General features: G+C 43.1%; 1 protein-coding gene across 1 annotated transcript in view; it reads right to left on the bottom strand.

Moving 5' to 3' along the window:
- Positions 1-20,673, bottom strand: part of LOC129847970 (protein unc-13 homolog B-like) — a 59,336-nt gene that overhangs the window by 23,956 nt on the left and 14,707 nt on the right. The gene's annotated exons all lie outside the window — the stretch shown is intronic.

The raw sequence follows: 20,673 nt of genomic DNA, 5'->3' as shown, positions 1-20,673 counted from the left end.
TCCAGAGTGGCGCAGCAGTCTAAGGCACTGCATCTCAGTGCTAAAGGTGTCACTACAGACCCTGGTTCGATCCCGGGCTGTATCACAACCAGCCGTGATCGGGAGACCCACAGGGCGGCGTACAATTGTCCCAGCGTCGTCCGGGTTATTAGGGGAGGGTATTGTCTGGGTAGACCGCCATTGTAAAATAAGAATTTGTTTTTAACTGACTTGCGTAGTTAAATAAAGGTCAAATCAAAAATCTATGCAGACAGACTGTTCCTTTTTCTTTTCTGGGATAGTCACCTGTTGAAGTGTCCTGGAGGTAGGACTACTTTTTTACAATTGTCCCCCCCAGTTGAGCAGCTGATTACCCTTTTTGTTAAAGCTGGGCTGAAGTTTACTTGGGTAAGCTTTCATTCACCATATTCATTTTAATGTTGGTTCCTCAGACCAGATTGAAAACATACATGTTCATGTACCTTTAAATCTTCTGACCAGACTGACGTATAGGAGACTGTGTGGTAGAGATAATAAGCATGTTTGCTTATGTAACAGCTGTCAAACTGCTTGTTTAACAATACATCTTCCTCCCTCCTAAAATCTGCTACTTGATCTCGGGTCCTCTGTCTCGCAAACACTTGACAACGCCTTAGTCAGCTACACCACCGAAAAAGCTATCAATTCAAGGCATTTCAATTTGAAGAGTGAGGTTACCAATCCAACTCGGGTACATCAGACCAGATAGAACACGAACAGAGTTCATGTACTTTTCACATCTTCAGACCAGACTGTGTGGAAGACTGTGTGGGAGAGGTAATAACTATGTATGCTTATCCAGGCTGGCAGCAGTAGGCCTAATAAAAATGTACTTTGTACTGTTGCATTAAGACAGAGGATAATTGCTTAAAGCCCTGCCACATACACACACTCCACCCCCACACACACTCTCCACCTCACTGGTGTTCATGAGTTCACAGGTCATCCTCCATTGGCTCTGGAACAAGAAAGTAATGTTCATATATAATCCAGTCACTGATGCATTATGGAATATCGGATACAGACTGAAAACAGTGGGTGAACCAATGAGCCAGAGCTGCTCAGAGTAAATGATCCTAAGCGCTGCAGCTCTGTGTTCCAAATGACATCCTATTACCTATAGCAAACTACTTCTGATCAAAAGTAGTGTCCTACATAGGGCACACAGTGTCATTTGGGACTAAGCTCTGTAGCTCTGCTGCCTTGGCAGAATAGGCACAGCCCAGATTCACTCTGAAGATACTGTAGGTGTTGAAAAGGGAAGAATGGCAGAGAAAGACATATCCAACACAACACCAACACCAAGAGCTAGTCCACACAACACCAACACCAAGAGCTAGTCCACACAACACCACCTCCAAGAGCTAGTCCACACAACACCAACTCCAAGAGCTAGTCCACACAACACCAACTCCAAGAGCTAGTCCACACAACACCAACAGCAAGAGCTAGTCCACACAACACCAACTCCAAGAGCTAGTCCACACAACACCAACTCCAAGAGCTAGTCCACACAACACCAACAGCAAGAGCTAGTCCACACAACACCAACTCCAAGAGCTAGTCCACACAACACCAACACCAAGAGCTAGTCCACACAACAACAACTCCACGACCTAGTCCACACAACACCAACAGCAAGAGCTAGTCCACACAACACCAACTCCAAGAGCTAGTCCACACAACACCAAGAGCTAGTCCACACAACACCAAGAGCTAGTCCACACAACACCAAGAGCTAGTCCACACAACACCAACTCCAAGAGCTAGTCCACACAACACCAACACCAAGAGCTAGTCCACACAACACCAAGAGCTAGTCCACACAACACCAAGAGCTAGTCCACACAACACCAAGAGCTAGTCCACACAACACCAACACCAAGAGCTAGTCCACACAACTCCAAGAGCTAGTCCACACAACACCAACACCAAGAGCTAGTCCACACAACACCAACACCAAGAGCTAGTCCACACAACTCCAAGAGCTAGTCCACACAACACCAAGAGCTAGTCCACACAACACCAAGAGCTAGTCCACACAACACCAACACCAAGAGCTAGTCCACACAACACCACCTCCAAGAGCTAGTCCACACAACACCAACTCCAAGAGCTAGTCCACACAACACCAACTCCAAGAGCTAGTCCACACAACACCAACAGCAAGAGCTAGTCCACACAACACCAACTCCAAGAGCTAGTCCACACAACACCAACTCCAAGAGCTAGTCCACACAACACCAACAGCAAGAGCTAGTCCACACAACACCAACTCCAAGAGCTAGTCCACACAACACCAACACCAAGAGCTAGTCCACACAACAACAACTCCACGACCTAGTCCACACAACACCAACAGCAAGAGCTAGTCCACACAACACCAACTCCAAGAGCTAGTCCACACAACACCAAGAGCTAGTCCACACAACACCAAGAGCTAGTCCACACAACACCAAGAGCTAGTCCACACAACACCAACTCCAAGAGCTAGTCCACACAACACCAACACCAAGAGCTAGTCCACACAACACCAAGAGCTAGTCCACACAACACCAAGAGCTAGTCCACACAACACCAAGAGCTAGTCCACACAACACCAACACCAAGAGCTAGTCCACACAACTCCAAGAGCTAGTCCACACAACACCAACACCAAGAGCTAGTCCACACAATACCAACACCAAGAGCTAGTCCACACAACTCCAAGAGCTAGTCCACACAACACCAAGAGCTAGTCCACACAACACCAAGAGCTAGTCCACACAACACCAAGAGCTAGTCCACACAACACCAACTCCAAGAGCTAGTCCACACAACACCAAGAGCGAGTCCACACAACACCAAGAGCTAGTCCACACAACACCAACTCAAAGACCTAGTCCACACAACACCAAGAGCTAGTCCACACAACACCAAGAGCTAGTCCACACAACACCAAGAGCTAGTCCACACAACACCAAGAGCTAGTCCACACAACACCAACACCAAGAGCTAGTCCACACAACACCAACTCCAAGAGCTAGTCCACACAACACCAACACCAAGAGCTAGTCCACACAACACCAACACTAAGAGCTAGTCCACACAACACCAACACCAAGAGCTAGTCCACACAACTCCAAGAGCTAGTCCATACAACACCAACACCAAGAGCTAGTCCACACAACACCAAGAGCTAGTCCACACAACTCCAAGAGCTAGTCCACACAACACCAAGAGCTAGTCCACACAACACCAACACCAAGCGCTAGTCCATACAACACCAACTCCACGACCTAGTCCACACAACACCAACACCAAGAGCTAGTCCACACAACTCCAAGAGCTAGTCCACACAACACCAACTCCAAGAGCTAGTCCACACAACACCAACACCAAGAGCTAGTCCACACAACACCAACACCAAGAGCTAGTCCACACAACACCAACACCAAGAGCTAGTCCACACACCAACAGCAAGAGCTAGTCCACACAACACCAACTCCAAGAGCTAGTCCACACAACACCAACTCCACGACCTAGTCCACACAACACCAACAGCATGAGCTAGTCCACACAACACCAACTCCAAGAGCTAGTCCACACAACACCAAGAGCTAGTCCACACAACACCAAGAGCTAGTCCACACAACACCAACTCCAAGAGCTAGTCCACACAACACCAAGAGCTAGTCCACACAACACAAACACCAAGAGCTAGTCCACACAACACCAAGAGCTAGTCCACACAACACCAACACCAAGAGCTAGTCCACACAACTCCAAGAGCTAGTCCACACAACACCAAGAGCTAGTCCACACAACACCAAGAGCTAGTCCACAGAACACCAACTCCAAGAGCTAGTCCACACAACATGAACTCCAAGAGCTAGTCCACACAACACCAACACCAAGAGCTAGTCCACACAACACCAACTCCAAGAGCTAGTCCACACAACACCAACACCAAGAGCTAGTCCACACAACACCAACTCCAAGAGATAGTCCACACAACACCAACTCCAAGAGCTAGTCCACACAACACCAACACCAAGAGCTAGTCCACACAACACCAAGAGCTAGTCCACACAACACCAACTCCAAGAGCTAGTCCACACAACACCAACTCCAAGAGCTAGTCCACACAACACCAAGAGCTAGTCCACACAACACCAAGAGCTAGTCCACACAACACCAACACCAAGAGCTAGTCCACACAATACCAACTCCAAGAGCTAGTCCACACAACACCAACTACAAGAGCTAGTCCACACAACACCAACTACAAGAGCTAGTCCACACAACACCAACACCAAGAGCTAGTCCACACAACACCAAGAGCTAGTCCACACAACACCAACTCCAAGAGCTAGTCCATACAACACCAACTTCACGAGCTAGTCCACACAACACCAACACCAAGAGCTAGTCCACACAACTCCAAGAGCTAGTCCACACAACTCCAAGAGCTAGTCCACACAACACCAACACCAACAGCTAGTCCACACAACTCCAAGAGCTAGTCCATACAACACCAACTCCACGAGCTAGTCCACACAACACCAACACCAAGAGCTAGTCCACACAACACCAACACCAAGAGCTAGTCCACAGAACACCAACTCCAAGAGCTAGTCCACACAACACCAACTCCAAGAGCTAGTCCACACAACACCAACTCCAAGAGCTAGTCCACACAACACCAACTCCAAGAGCTAGTCCACACAACACCAACACCAAGAGCTAGTCCACACAACACCAACTCCAAGAGCTAGTCCACACAACACCAACACCAAGAGCTAGTCCACACAACACCAACTCCAAGAGATAGTCCACACATCTCCAAGAGCAAGTCCATACAACACCAACACCAAGAGCTAGTCCACACAACACCAACACAAAGAGCTAGTCCACACAACTCCGAGAGCTAGTCCATACAACACCAACACCAAGAGCTAGTCCACACAACACCAAGAGCTAGTCCACACAACTCCAAGAGCTAGTCCACACAACACCTACACCAAGAGCTAATCCACACAACACCAAGAGCTAGTCCACACAACACCTACACCAAGAGCTAGTCCACACAACACCAACTCCAATAGCTAGTCCACACAACTCCAAGAGCTAGTCCACCCAACACCAAGAGCTAGTCCACACAACACCAAGAGCTAGTCCACACAACACCAAGAGCTAGTCCAACACAACACCAACTCCAAGAGCTAGTCCACACAACACCAACTCCAAGAGCTAGTCCACACAACACCAACTCCAAGAGCTAGTCCACACAACACCAACTCCAAGAGTTAGTCCACACAACACCAAGAGCTAGTCCACACAACACCAACTCCAAGAGCTAGTCCACACAACACCAACTCCAAGAGCTAGTCCACACAACACCAACACCAAGAGCTAGTCCACACAACACCAAGAGCTAGTCCATACAACACCAACAATAACATCAACAACAAAGCATTTTTTGTCACATACACTGATATGTGTATCATATTATCATCTCACCACGACCTGAAAAGCACAGTAATTTCATGGGGAATCTATGCTGGTTTTGCTATTCGGCATTACATTTATCTCTAACCATTTAACACCATACAAATGTTCCCTCTTCAGATTTCCATTCCTTTTTGTTCCAGTTCTTTCTCTGTCTCTTTCCTTCTCTCTCTCTCCCTCTCTCCCTCCCTATATATTTCTCTTCCTCCCCCTCTCTCTCTTCCCCTCTCTCTACCCCCCCTCCTCTCTCTCTATCTTCCCCTCCCCTCTCTCTACTTTCCCCCTGCCCCTATCTCCACCTCCCTCCTGCCCCTCTCTCCACCGCCCTCCTGCCCTTCTCTCCATCTCTCCTTGCCTCATTACTGAAGGCATAAAGTCTTTAACCGGTCCTGCATTCAGCCTGTGTATCTCTGCTAGTCTCTCTCCCCTCATCTCTCCCTGCCTCCCTCCCTTTCTCTCTCCTCCCTCTCGTCCTTTAAGTCTTTAACCAGTCCTGCATTCAGCCTGTGTATCTCTGCTAGTCTCTCTCCCCTCATCTCTCCCTGCCTCCCTCCCTTTCTCTCTCCTCCCTCTCGTCCTTTAAGTCTTTAACCAGTCCTGCATTCAGCCTGTGTATCTCTGCTAGTCTCTCTCCCCTCATCTCTCCCTGCCTCCCTCCCTTTCACTCTCCTCCCTCTCTTCCTTTAAGTCTTTAACCAGTCCTGCATTCAGCCTGTGTATCTCTGCTAGTCTCTCTCCCCTCATCTCTCCCTGCCTCCCTCCCTTTCTCTCTCCTCTCTCTCTTCCTTTAAGTATTAAACCAGTCCTGCATTCAGCCTGTGTATCTCTGCTAGTCTCTCTCCCCTCATCTCTCCCTGCCTCCCTCCCTTTCTCTCTCCTCTCTCTCTTCCTTTAAGTCTTTAACCAGTCCTGCATTCAGCCTGTGTATTTCTGCTAGTCTCTCTCCCCTCATCTCTCCCTGCCTCCCTCCCTTTTGTCTCTCCTCTCTCTCTTCCTTTAAGTCTTTAACCAGTCCTGCATTCAGCCTGTGTATCTCTGCTAGTCTCTCTCCTCCATCTCTCCCTGCCTCCCTCCCTTTCTCTCTCCTCCCTCTCTTCCTAAAGTATTAAACCAGTCCTGCATTCAGCCTGTGTATCTCTTCCACCTAAAGGTATTACTTAACTGTGATTGGTCCGAGTCTCCTGGAAGCATTACTCAACTTCTCTAATTTGACGTTCTCCTCGGAATACTGATGGAGAGAATTCCACATCATGACCGATGTAAACAGGGAGCTGGTGTCCATGGAGATGCAGGAATCAATTTGATTATTTTTCACGGCTCTGCGTTGAGTGTTCACACAGACCCCGGTCTGAACTCTTGTCTGTGTCCCAAATAGCACCAACAGGGCTCTGGTCAAAAGTAGTGCACTATGTAGGGAATAGGGTGCCATTTGGACGCACATACTGACTGCATCGACTCCTCTCAGCACCACTACTCCTCTTAAAGACCTTACAACCCTACTACCCTGTTAAAACAGTCACCACTCTACAACGATCCTTTAGGTAAACTCTCATTACAACCCTAGTACCCTGTTAAAACAGTCACCACTCTACAACAATCCTTTAGGTAAACTCTCATTACAACCCTACTACCCTGTTAAAACAGTCACCACTCTACAACGATCCTTTAGGTAAACTCTCATTACAACCCTACTACCCTGTTAAAACAGTCACCACTCTACAATGATCCTTTAGGTAAACTCTCATTACAACCCTAGTACCCTGTTAAAACAGTCACCACTCTACAACGATCCTTTAGGTAAACTCTCATTGCAAACCTACTACCCTGTTAAAACAGTCACCACTCTACAACGATCCTTTAGGTAAACTCTCATTACAACCCTACTACCCTGTTAAAACAGTCACCACTCTACAACGATCCTTTAGGTAAACTCTCATTACAACCCTACTACCCTGTTAAAACAGTCACCACTCTACAACGATAATTTAGGTAAACTCTCATTACAACCCTAGTACCCTGTTAAAACAGTTACCACTCTACAACGATCCTTTAGGTAAACTCTCATTACAACCCTACTACCCTGTTAAAACAGTCACCACTCTACAACGATCCTTTAGGTAAACTCTCATTACAACCCTACTACCCTGTTAAAACAGTCACCACTCTACAACGATCCTTTAGGTAAACTCTCATTACAACCCTAGTACCCTGTTAAAACAGTCACCACTCTACAACGATCTTTTAGGTAAACTCTCATTACAACCCTACTACCCTGTTAAAACAGTCACCACTCTACAACGATCCTTTAGGTAAACTCTCATTACAACCCTACTACCCTGTTAAAACAGTCACCACTCTACAACGATCCTTTAGGTAAACTCTCATTACAACCCTAGTACCCTGTTAAAACAGTCACCACTCTACAACGATCCTTTAGGTAAACTCTCATTACAACCCTACTACCCTGTTTAAACAGTTACCACTCTACAACGATCCTTTAGGTAAACTCTCATTACAACCCTACTACCCTGTTAAAACAGTCACCACTCTACAATGATCCTTTAGGTAAACTCTCATTACAACCCTAGTACCCTGTTAAAACAGTCACCACTCTACAACGATCCTTTAGGTAAACTCTCATTACAACCCTAGTACCCTGTTAAAACAGTCACCACTCTACAACGATCCTTTAGGTAAACTCTCATTACAACCCTACTACCCTGTTAAAACAGTCACCACTCTACAACGATCCTTTAGGTAAACTCTCATTACAACCCTACTACCCTGTTAAAACAGTCACCACTCTACAACGATAATTTAGGTAAACTCTCATTACAACCCTAGTACCCTGTTAAAACAGTCACCACTCTACAACGATCCTTTAGGTAAACTCTCATTACAACCCTACTACCCTGTTAAAACAGTCACCACTCTACAACGATCCTTTAGGTAAACTCTCATTACAACCCTAGTACCCTGTTAAAACAGTCACCACTCTACAACGATCCTTTAGGTAAACTCTCATTACAACCCTAGTACCCTGTTAAAACAGTCACCACTCTACAACGATCCTTTAGGTAAACTCTCATTACAACCCTAGTACCCTGTTAAAACAGTCACCACTCTACAACGATCCTTTAGGTAAACTCTCATTACAACCCTACTACCCTGTTTAAACAGTTACCACTCTACAACGATCCTTTAGGTAAACTCTCATTACAACCCTAGTACCCTGTTAAAACAGACACCACTCCACAGCGATCCTTTAGGTAAACTCTCATTACAACCCTACTACCCTGTTTAAACAGTTACCACTCTACAACGATCCTTTAGGTAAACTCTCATTACAACCCTAGTACCCTGTTAAAACAGACACCACTCCACAGCGATCCTTTAGGTAAACTCTCATTACAACCCTACTACCCTGTTAAAACAGTCACCACTCTACAACGATCCTTTAGGTAAACTCTCATTACAACCCTAGTACCCTGTTAAAACAGTCACCACTCTACAACGATCCTTTAGGTAAACTCTCATTACAACCCTACTACCCTGTTAAAACAGTCACAACTCTACAACGATCCTTTAGGTAAACTCTCATTACAACCCTACTACCCTGTTAAAACAGTCACCACTCTACAACGATCCTTTAGGTAAACTCTCATTACAACCCTAGTACCCTGTTAAAACAGTCACCACTCTACAACGATCCTTTAGGTAAACTCTCATTACAACCCTACTACCCTGTTTAAACAGTTACCACTCTACAACGATCCTTTAGGTAAACTCTCATTACAACCCTAGTACCCTGTTAAAACAGTCACCACTCTACAACAATCCTTTAGGTAAACTCTCATTACAACCCTACTACCCTGTTAAAACAGTCACCACTCTACAACGATCCTTTAGGTAAACTCTCATTACAACCCTACTACCCTGTTAAAACTGTCACCACTCTACTACGATCCTTTAGGTAAACTCTCATTACAACCCTACTACCCTGTTAAAACAGTCACCACTCTACAACGATCCTTTAGGTAAACTCTCATTACAACCCTACTACCCTGTTAAAACAGTCACCACTCTACAACGATCCTTTAGGTAAACTCTCATTACAACCCTACTACCCTGTTAAAACAGTCACCACTCTACAACGGTCCTTTAGGTAAACTCTCATTACAACCCTACTACCCTGTTAAAACAGTCACCACTCTACAACGATCCTTTAGGTAAACTCTCATTACAACCCTACTACCCTGTTAAAACAGTCATCACTCTACAACGATCCTTTAGGTAAACTCTCATTACAACCCTACTACCCTGTTAAAACAGTCACCACTCTACAACGATCATTTAGGTAAACTCTCATTACAACCCTACTACCCTGTTAAAACAGTCACCACTCTACAACGATCCTTTAGGTAAACTCTCATTACAACCCTAGTACCCTGTTAAAACAGTCACCACTCTACAACGATCCTTTAGGTAAACTCTCATTACAACCCTGCTACCCTGTTAAAACAGTCACCACTCTACAACGATCCTTTAGGTAAACTCTCATTACAACCCTAGTACCCTGTTAAAACAGTCACCACTCTACAACGATCCTTTAGGTAAACTCTCATTACAACCCTACTACCCTGTTAAAACAGTCACCACTCTACAACGATCCTTTAGGTAAACTCTCATTACAACCCTAGTACCCTGTTTAAACAGTCACCACTCTACAACGATCATTTAGGTAAACTCTCATTACAACCCTAGTACCCTGTTAAAACAGTCACCACTCTACAACGATCCTTTAGGTAAACTCTCATTACAACCCTACTACCCTGTTAAAACAGTCACCACTCTACAACGATCCTTTAGGTAAACTCTCATTACAACCGTAGTACCCTGTTAAAACAGTCACCACTCTACAACGATCCTTTAGGTAAACTCTCATTACAACCCTAGTACCCTGTTAAAACAGTCACCATTCTACAACGATCCTTTAGGTAAACTCTCATTACAACCCTAGTACCCTGTTAAAACAGTCACCACTCTACAACGATCCTTTAGGTAAACTCTCATTACAACCCTAGTACCCTGTTAAAACAGTCACCACTCTACAACGATCATTTAGGTAAACTCTCATTACAACCCTACTACCCTGTTAAAACAGTCACCACTCTACAACGATCCTTTAGGTAAACTCTCATTACAACCCTAGTACCCTGTTAAAACAGTCACCACTCTACAAAGATCCTTTAGGTAAACTCTCATTACAACCCTACTACCCTGTTAAAACAGTCACCACTCTACAACGATCCTTTAGGTAAACTCTCATTACAACCCTAGTACCCTGTTAAAACAGTCACCACTCTACAACGATCCTTTAGGTAAACTCTCATTACAACCCTACTACCCTGTTAAAACAGTCACCATTCTACAACGATCCTTTAGGTAAACTCTTATTACAACCCTACTACCCTGTTAAAACAGTCACCACTCTACAACGATCCTTTAGGTAAACTCTCATTACAACCCTACTACCCTGTTAAAACAGTCACCACTCTACAAGGATCCTTTAGGTAAACTCTCATTACAACCCTACTACCTTGTTAAAACAGTCACCACTCTACAACAATCCTTTAGGTAAACTCTCATTACAACCCTACTACCCTGTTAAAACAGTCACCACTCTACAACGATCCTTTAGGTAAACTCTCATTACAACCCTAGTACCCTGTTAAAACAGTCACCACTCTACAACAATCCTTTAGGTAAACTCTCATTACAACCCTACTACCCTGTTAAAACAGTCACCACTCTACAACGATCCTTTAGGTAAACTCTCATTACAACCCTACTACCCTGTTAAAACAGTCACCACTCTACAATGATCCTTTAGGTAAACTCTCATTACAACCCTAGTACCCTGTTAAAACAGTCACCACTCTACAACGATCCTTTAGGTAAACTCTCATTGCAAACCTACTACCCTGTTAAAACAGTCACCACTCTACAACGATCCTTTAGGTAAACTCTCATTACAACCCTACTACCCTGTTAAAACAGTCACCACTCTACAACGATCCTTTAGGTAAACTCTCATTACAACCCTACTACCCTGTTAAAACAGTCACCACTCTACAACGATAATTTAGGTAAACTCTCATTACAACCCTAGTACCCTGTTAAAACAGTCACCACTCTACAACGATCCTTTAGGTAAACTCTCATTACAACCCTACTACCCTGTTAAAACAGTCACCACTCTACAACGATCCTTTAGGTAAACTCTCATTACAACCCTACTACCCTGTTAAAACAGTCACCACTCTACAACGATGCTTTAGGTAAACTCTCATTACAACCCTAGTACCCTGTTAAAACAGTCACCACTCTACAACGATCCTTTAGGTAAACTCTCATTACAACCCTACTACCCTGTTAAAACAGTCACCACTCTACAACGATCCTTTAGGTAAACTCTCATTACAACCCTACTACCCTGTTAAAACAGTCACCACTCTACAACGATCCTTTAGGTAAACTCTCATTACAACCCTAGTACCCTGTTAAAACAGTCACCACTCTACAACGATCCTTTAGGTAAACTCTCATTACAACCCTACTACCCTGTTTAAACAGTTACCACTCTACAACGATCCTTTAGGTAAACTCTCATTACAACCCTACTACCCTGTTAAAACAGTCACCACTCTACAATGATCCTTTAGGTAAACTCTCATTACAACCCTAGTACCCTGTTAAAACAGTCACCACTCTACAACGATCCTTTAGGTAAACTCTCATTACAACCCTACTACCCTGTTAAAACAGTCACCACTCTACAACGATCCTTTAGGTAAACTCTCATTACAACCCTACTACCCTGTTAAAACAGTCACCACTCTACAACGATCCTTTAGGTAAACTCTCATTACAACCCTACTACCCTGTTAAAACAGTCACCACTCTACAACGATAATTTAGGTAAACTCTCATTACAACCCTAGTACCCTGTTAAAACAGTCACCACTCTACAACGATCCTTTAGGTAAACTCTCATTACAACCCTACTACCCTGTTAAAACAGTCACCACTCTACAATGATCCTTTAGGTAAACTCTCATTACAACCCTAGTACCCTGTTAAAACAGTCACCACTCTACAACGATCCTTTAGGTAAACTCTCATTACAACCCTAGTACCCTGTTAAAACAGTCACCACTCTACAACGATCCTTTAGGTAAACTCTCATTACAACCCTAGTACCCTGTTAAAACAGTCACCACTCTACAACGATCCTTTAGGTAAACTCTCATTACAACCCTACTACCCTGTTAAAACAGTCACCACTCTACAACGATCCTTTAGGTAAACTCTCATTACAACCCTAGTACCCTGTTAAAACAGTCACCACTCTACAACGATCCTTTAGGTAAACTCTCATTACAACCCTACTACCCTGTTTAAACAGTTACCACTCTACAACGATCCTTTAGGTAAACTCTCATTACAACCCTAGTACCCTGTTAAAACAGACACCACTCCACAGCGATCCTTTAGGTAAACTCTCATTACAACCCTACTACCCTGTTAAAACAGTCACCACTCTACAACGATCCTTTAGGTAAACTCTCATTACAACCCTAGTACCCTGTTAAAACAGTCACCACTCTACAACGATCCTTTAGGTAAACTCTCATTACAACCCTACTACCCTGTTAAAACAGTCACCACTCTACAACCATCCTTTAGGTAAACTCTCATTACAACCCTACTACCCTGTTAAAACAGTCACCACTCTACAACGATCCTTTAGGTAAACTCTCATTACAACCCTAGTACCCTGTTAAAACAGTCACCACTCTACAACGATCCTTTAGGTAAACTCTCATTACAACCCTACTACCCTGTTTAAACAGTTACCACTCTACAACGATCCTTTAGGTAAACTCTCATTACAACCCTAGTACCCTGTTAAAACAGACACCACTCCACAGCGATCCTTTAGGTAAACTCTCATTACAACCCTACTACCCTGTTAAAACAGTCACCACTCTACAACGATCCTTTAGGTAAACTCTCATTACAACCCTACTACCCTGTTAAAACTGTCACCACTCTACTACGATCCTTTAGGTAAACTCTCATTACAACCCTACTACCCTGTTAAAACAGTCACCACTCTACAACGATCCTTTAGGTAAACTCTCATTACAACCCTACTACCCTGTTAAAACAGTCACCACTCTACAACGATCCTTTAGGTAAACTCTCATTACAACCCTACTACCCTGTTAAAACAGTCACCACTCTACAACGATCCTTTAGGTAAACTCTCATTACAACCCTACTACCCTGTTAAAACAGTCACCACTCTACAACGATCCTTTAGGTAAACTCTCATTACAACCCTACTACCCTGTTAAAGCAGTCACCACTCTACAACGATCCTTTAGGTAAACTCTCATTACAACCCTACTACCCTGTTAAAACAGTCACCACTCTACAACGATCCTTTAGGTAAACTCTCATTACAACCCTACTACCCTGTTAAAACAGTCACCACTCTACAACGATCCTTTAGGTAAACTCTCATTACAACCCTAGTACCCTGTTAAAACAGTCACCACTCTACAACGATCCTTTAGGTAAACTCTCATTACAACCCTACTACCCTGTTTAAACAGTTACCACTCTACAACGATCCTTTAGGTAAACTCTCATTACAACCCTAGTACCCTGTTAAAACAGACACCACTCCACAGCGATCCTTTAGGTAAACTCTCATTACAACCCTACTACCCTGTTAAAACAGTCACCACTCTACAACGATCCTTTAGGTAAACTCTCATTACAACCCTACTACCCTGTTAAAACTGTCACCACTCTACTACGATCCTTTAGGTAAACTCTCATTACAACCCTACTACCCTGTTAAAACAGTCACCACTCTACAACGATCCTTTAGGTAAACTCTCATTACAACCCTACTACCCTGTTAAAACAGTCACCACTCTACAACGATCCTTTAGGTAAACTCTCATTACAACCCTACTACCCTGTTAAAACAGTCACCACTCTACAACGGTCCTTTAGGTAAACTCTCATTACAACCCTACTACCCTGTTAAAACAGTCACCACTCTACAACGATCCTTTAGGTAAACTCTCATTACAACCCTACTACCCTGTTAAAGCAGTCACCACTCTACAACGATCCTTTAGGTAAACTCTCATTACAACCCTACTACCCTGTTAAAACAGTCACCACTCTACAACGATCCTTTAGGTAAACTCTCATTACAACCCTAGTACCCTGTTAAAACAGTCACCACTCTACAACGATCCTTTAGGTAAACTCTCATTACAACCCTAGTACCCTGTTAAAACAGTCACCACTCTACAACGATAATTTAGGTAAACTCTCATTACAACCCTACTACCCTGTTAAAACAGTCACCACTCTACAACGATCCTTTAGGTAAACTCTCATTACAACCCTACTACCCTGTTAAAACAGTCACCACTCTACAACGATCCTTTAGGTAAACTCTCATTACAACCCTAGTACCCTGTTAAAACAGACACCACTCCACAGCGATCCTTTAGGTAAACTCTCATTACAACCCTACTACCCTGTTTAAACAGTTACCACTCTACAACGATCCTTTAGGTAAACTCTCATTACAACCCTAGTACCCTGTTAAAACAGACACCACTCCACAGCGATCCTTTAGGTAAACTCTCATTACAACCCTACTACCCTGTTAAAACAGTCACCACTCTACAACGATCCTTTAGGTAAACTCTCATTACAACCCTAGTACCCTGTTAAAACAGTCACCACTCTACAACGATCCTTTAGGTAAACTCTCATTACAACCCTACTACCCTGTTAAAACAGTCACCACTCTACAACGATCCTTTAGGTAAACTCTCATTACAACCCTACTACCCTGTTAAAACAGTCACCACTCTACAACGATCCTTTAGGTAAACTCTCATTACAACCCTAGTACCCTGTTAAAATAGTCACCACTCTACAACGATCCTTTAGGTAAACTCTCATTACAACCCTACTACCCTGTTTAAACAGTTACCACTCTACAACGATCCTTTAGGTAAACTCTCATTACAACCCTAGTACCCTGTTAAAACAGACACCACTCCACAGCGATCCTTTAGGTAAACTCTCATTACAACCCTACTACCCTGTTAAAACAGTCACCACTCTACAACGATCCTTTAGGTAAACTCTCATTACAACCCTACTACCCTGTTAAAACTGTCACCACTCTACTACGATCCTTTAGGTAAACTCTCATTACAACCCTACTACCCTGTTAAAACAGTCACCACTCTACAACGATCCTTTAGGTAAACTCTCATTACAACCCTACTACCCTGTTAAAACAGTCACCACTCTACAACGATCCTTTAGGTAAACTCTCATTACAACCCTACTACCCTGTTAAAACAGTCACCACTCTACAACGGTCCTTTAGGTAAACTCTCATTACAACCCTACTACCCTGTTAAAACAGTCACCACTCTACAACGATCCTTTAGGTAAACTCTCATTACAACCCTACTACCCTGTTAAAACAGTCATCACTCTACAACGATCCTTTAGGTAAACTCTCATTACAACCCTACTACCCTGTTAAAACAGTCACCACTCTACAATGATCCTTTAGGTAAACTCTCATTACAACCCTACTACCCTGTTAAAACAGTCACCACTCTACAACGATCCTTTAGGTAAACTCTCATTACAACCCTAGTACCCTGTTAAAACAGTCACCACTCTACAACGATCCTTTAGGTAAACTCTCATTACAACCCTACTACCCTGTTAAAACAGTCACCACTCTACAACGATCCTTTAGGTAAACTCTCATTACAACCCTAGTACCCTGTTAAAACAGTCACCACTCTACAACGATCCTTTAGGTAAACTCTCATTACAACCCTACTACCCTGTTAAAACAGTCACCACTCTACAACGATCCTTTAGGTAAACTCTCATTACAACCCTAGTACCCTGTTTAAACAGTCACCACTCTACAACGATCATTTAGGTAAACTCTCATTACAACCCTACTACCCTGTTAAAACAGTCACCACTCTACAACGATCCTTTAGGTAAACTCTCATTACAACCCTACTACCCTGTTAAAACAGTCACCACTCTACAACGATCCTTTAGGTAAACTCTCATTACAACCCTAGTACCCTGTTAAAACAGTCACCACTCTACAACGATCCTTTAGGTAAACTCTCATTACAACCCTACTACCCTGTTAAAACAGTCACCACTCTACAACGATCCTTTAGGTAAACTCTCATTACAACCCTAGTACCCTGTTTAAACAGTCACCACTCTACAACGATCATTTAGGTAAACTCTCATTACAACCCTACTACCCTGTTAAAACAGTCACCACTCTACAACGATCCTTTAGGTAAACTCTCATTACAACCCTAGTACCCTGTTAAAACAGTCACCACTCTACAAAGATCCTTTAGGTAAACTCTCATTACAACCCTACTACCCTGTTAAAACAGTCACCACTCTACAACGATCCTTTAGGTAAACTCTCATTACAACCCTAGTACCCTGTTAAAACAGTCACCACTCTACAACGATCCTTTAGGTAAACTCTCATTACAACCCTACTACCCTGTTAAAACAGTCACCATTCTACAACGATCCTTTAGGTAAACTCTTATTACAACCCTACTACCCTGTTAAAACAGTCACCACTCTACAACGATCCTTTAGGTAAACTCTCATTACAACCCTACTACCCTGTTAAAACAGTCACCACTCTACAAGGATCCTTTAGGTAAACTCTCATTACAACCCTACTACCTTGTTAAAACAGTCACCACTCTACAACAATCCTTTAGGTAAACTCTCATTACAACCCTACTACCCTGTTAAAACAGTCACCACTCTACAACGATCCTTTAGGTAAACTCTCATTACAACCCTAGTACCCTGTTAAAACAGTCACCACTCTACAACAATCCTTTAGGTAAACTCTCATTACAACCCTACTACCCTGTTAAAACAGTCACCACTCTACAACGATCCTTTAGGTAAACTCTCATTACAACCCTACTACCCTGTTAAAACAGTCACCACTCTACAATGATCCTTTAGGTAAACTCTCATTACAACCCTAGTACCCTGTTAAAACAGTCACCACTCTACAACGATCCTTTAGGTAAACTCTCATTGCAAACCTACTACCCTGTTAAAACAGTCACCACTCTACAACGATCCTTTAGGTAAACTCTCATTACAACCCTACTACCCTGTTAAAACAGTCACCACTCTACAACGATCCTTTAGGTAAACTCTCATTACAACCCTACTACCCTGTTAAAACAGTCACCACTCTACAACGATAATTTAGGTAAACTCTCATTACAACCCTAGTACCCTGTTAAAACAGTCACCACTCTACAACGATCCTTTAGGTAAACTCTCATTACAACCCTACTACCCTGTTAAAACAGTCACCACTCTACAACGATCCTTTAGGTAAACTCTCATTACAACCCTACTACCCTGTTAAAACAGTCACCACTCTACAACGATCCTTTAGGTAAACTCTCATTACAACCCTAGTACCCTGTTAAAACAGTCACCACTCTACAACGATCCTTTAGGTAAACTCTCATTACAACCCTACTACCCTGTTAAAACAGTCACCACTCTACAACGATCCTTTAGGTAAACTCTCATTACAACCCTACTACCCTGTTAAAACAGTCACCACTCTACAACGATCCTTTAGGTAAACTCTCATTACAACCCTAGTACCCTGTTAAAACAGTCACCACTCTACAACGATCCTTTAGGTAAACTCTCATTACAACCCTACTACCCTGTTTAAACAGTTACCACTCTACAACGATCCTTTAGGTAAACTCTCATTACAACCCTACTACCCTGTTAAAACAGTCACCACTCTACAATGATCCTTTAGGTAAACTCTCATTACAACCCTAGTACCCTGTTAAAACAGTCACCACTCTACAACGATCCTTTAGGTAAACTCTCATTACAACCCTACTACCCTGTTAAAACAGTCACCACTCTACAACGATCCTTTAGGTAAACTCTCATTACAACCCTACTACCCTGTTAAAACAGTCACCACTCTACAACGATCCTTTAGGTAAACTCTCATTACAACCCTACTACCCTGTTAAAACAGTCACCACTCTACAACGATAATTTAGGTAAACTCTCATTACAACCCTAGTACCCTGTTAAAACAGTCACCACTCTACAACGATCCTTTAGGTAAACTCTCATTACAACCCTACTACCCTGTTAAAACAGTCACCACTCTACAATGATCCTTTAGGTAAACTCTCATTACAACCCTAGTACCCTGTTAAAACAGTCACCACTCTACAACGATCCTTTAGGTAAACTCTCATTACAACCCTAGTACCCTGTTAAAACAGTCACCACTCTACAACGATCCTTTAGGTAAACTCTCATTACAACCCTAGTACCCTGTTAAAACAGTCACCACTCTACAACGATCCTTTAGGTAAACTCTCATTACAACCCTACTACCCTGTTAAAACAGTCACCACTCTACAACGATCCTTTAGGTAAACTCTCATTACAACCCTAGTACCCTGTTAAAACAGTCACCACTCTACAACGATCCTTTAGGTAAACTCTCATTACAACCCTACTACCCTGTTTAAACAGTTACCACTCTACAACGATCCTTTAGGTAAACTCTCATTACAACCCTAGTACCCTGTTAAAACAGACACCACTCCACAGCGATCCTTTAGGTAAACTCTCATTACAACCCTACTACCCTGTTAAAACAGTCACCACTCTACAACGATCCTTTAGGTAAACTCTCATTACAACCCTAGTACCCTGTTAAAACAGTCACCACTCTACAACGATCCTTTAGGTAAACTCTCATTACAACCCTACTACCCTGTTAAAACAGTCACCACTCTACAACGATTCTTTAGGTAAACTCTCATTACAACCCTACTACCCTGTTAAAACAGTCACCACTCTACAACGATCCTTTAGGTAAACTCTCATTACAACCCTAGTACCCTGTTAAAACAGTCACCACTCTACAACGATCCTTTAGGTAAACTCTCATTACAACCCTACTACCCTGTTTAAACAGTTACCACTCTACAACGATCCTTTAGGTAAACTCTCATTACAACCCTAGTACCCTGTTAAAACAGACACCACTCCACAGCGATCCTTTAGGTAAACTCTCATTACAACCCTACTACCCTGTTAAAACAGTCACCACTCTACAACGATCCTTTAGGTAAACTCTCATTACAACCCTACTACCCTGTTAAAACTGTCACCACTCTACTACGATCCTTTAGGTAAACTCTCATTACAACCCTACTACCCTGTTAAAACAGTCACCACTCTACAACGATCCTTTAGGTAAACTCTCATTACAACCCTACTACCCTGTTAAAACAGTCACCACTCTACAACGATCCTTTAGGTAAACTCTCATTACAACCCTACTACCCTGTTAAAACAGTCACCACTCTACAACGATCCTTTAGGTAAACTCTCATTACAACCCTAGTACCCTGTTAAAACAGTCACCACTCTACAACGATCCTTTAGGTAAACTCTCATTACAACCCTAGTACCCTGTTAAAACAGTCACCACTCTACAACGATAATTTAGGTAAACTCTCATTACAACCCTACTACCCTGTTAAAACAGTCACCACTCTACAACGATCCTTTAGGTAAACTCTCATTACAACCCTACTACCCTGTTAAAACAGTCACCACTCTACAACGATCCTTTAGGTAAACTCTCATTACAACCCTACTACCCTGTTAAAACAGTCACCACTCTACAACGATCCTTTAGGTAAACTCTCATTACAACCCTACTACCCTGTTAAAACAGTCACCACTCTACAACGATCCTTTAGGTAAACTCTCATTACAACCCTACTACCCTGTTAAAACAGTCACCACTCTACAACGATCCTTTAGGTAAACTCTCATTACAACCCTAGTACCCTGTTAAAACAGTCACCACTCTACAACGATCCTTTAGGTAAACTCTCATTTCAACCCTACTACCCTGTTAAAACAGTCACCACTCTACAACGA

This window comes from Salvelinus fontinalis, unplaced genomic scaffold (assembly GCF_029448725.1).
Source record: "Salvelinus fontinalis isolate EN_2023a unplaced genomic scaffold, ASM2944872v1 scaffold_0981, whole genome shotgun sequence".
NCBI lineage: Eukaryota > Metazoa > Chordata > Actinopteri > Salmoniformes > Salmonidae > Salvelinus > Salvelinus fontinalis.
The sequence above is the reverse complement of the archived record's forward strand: the minus strand, read 5'-3'. Positions and strand labels throughout refer to the sequence as shown.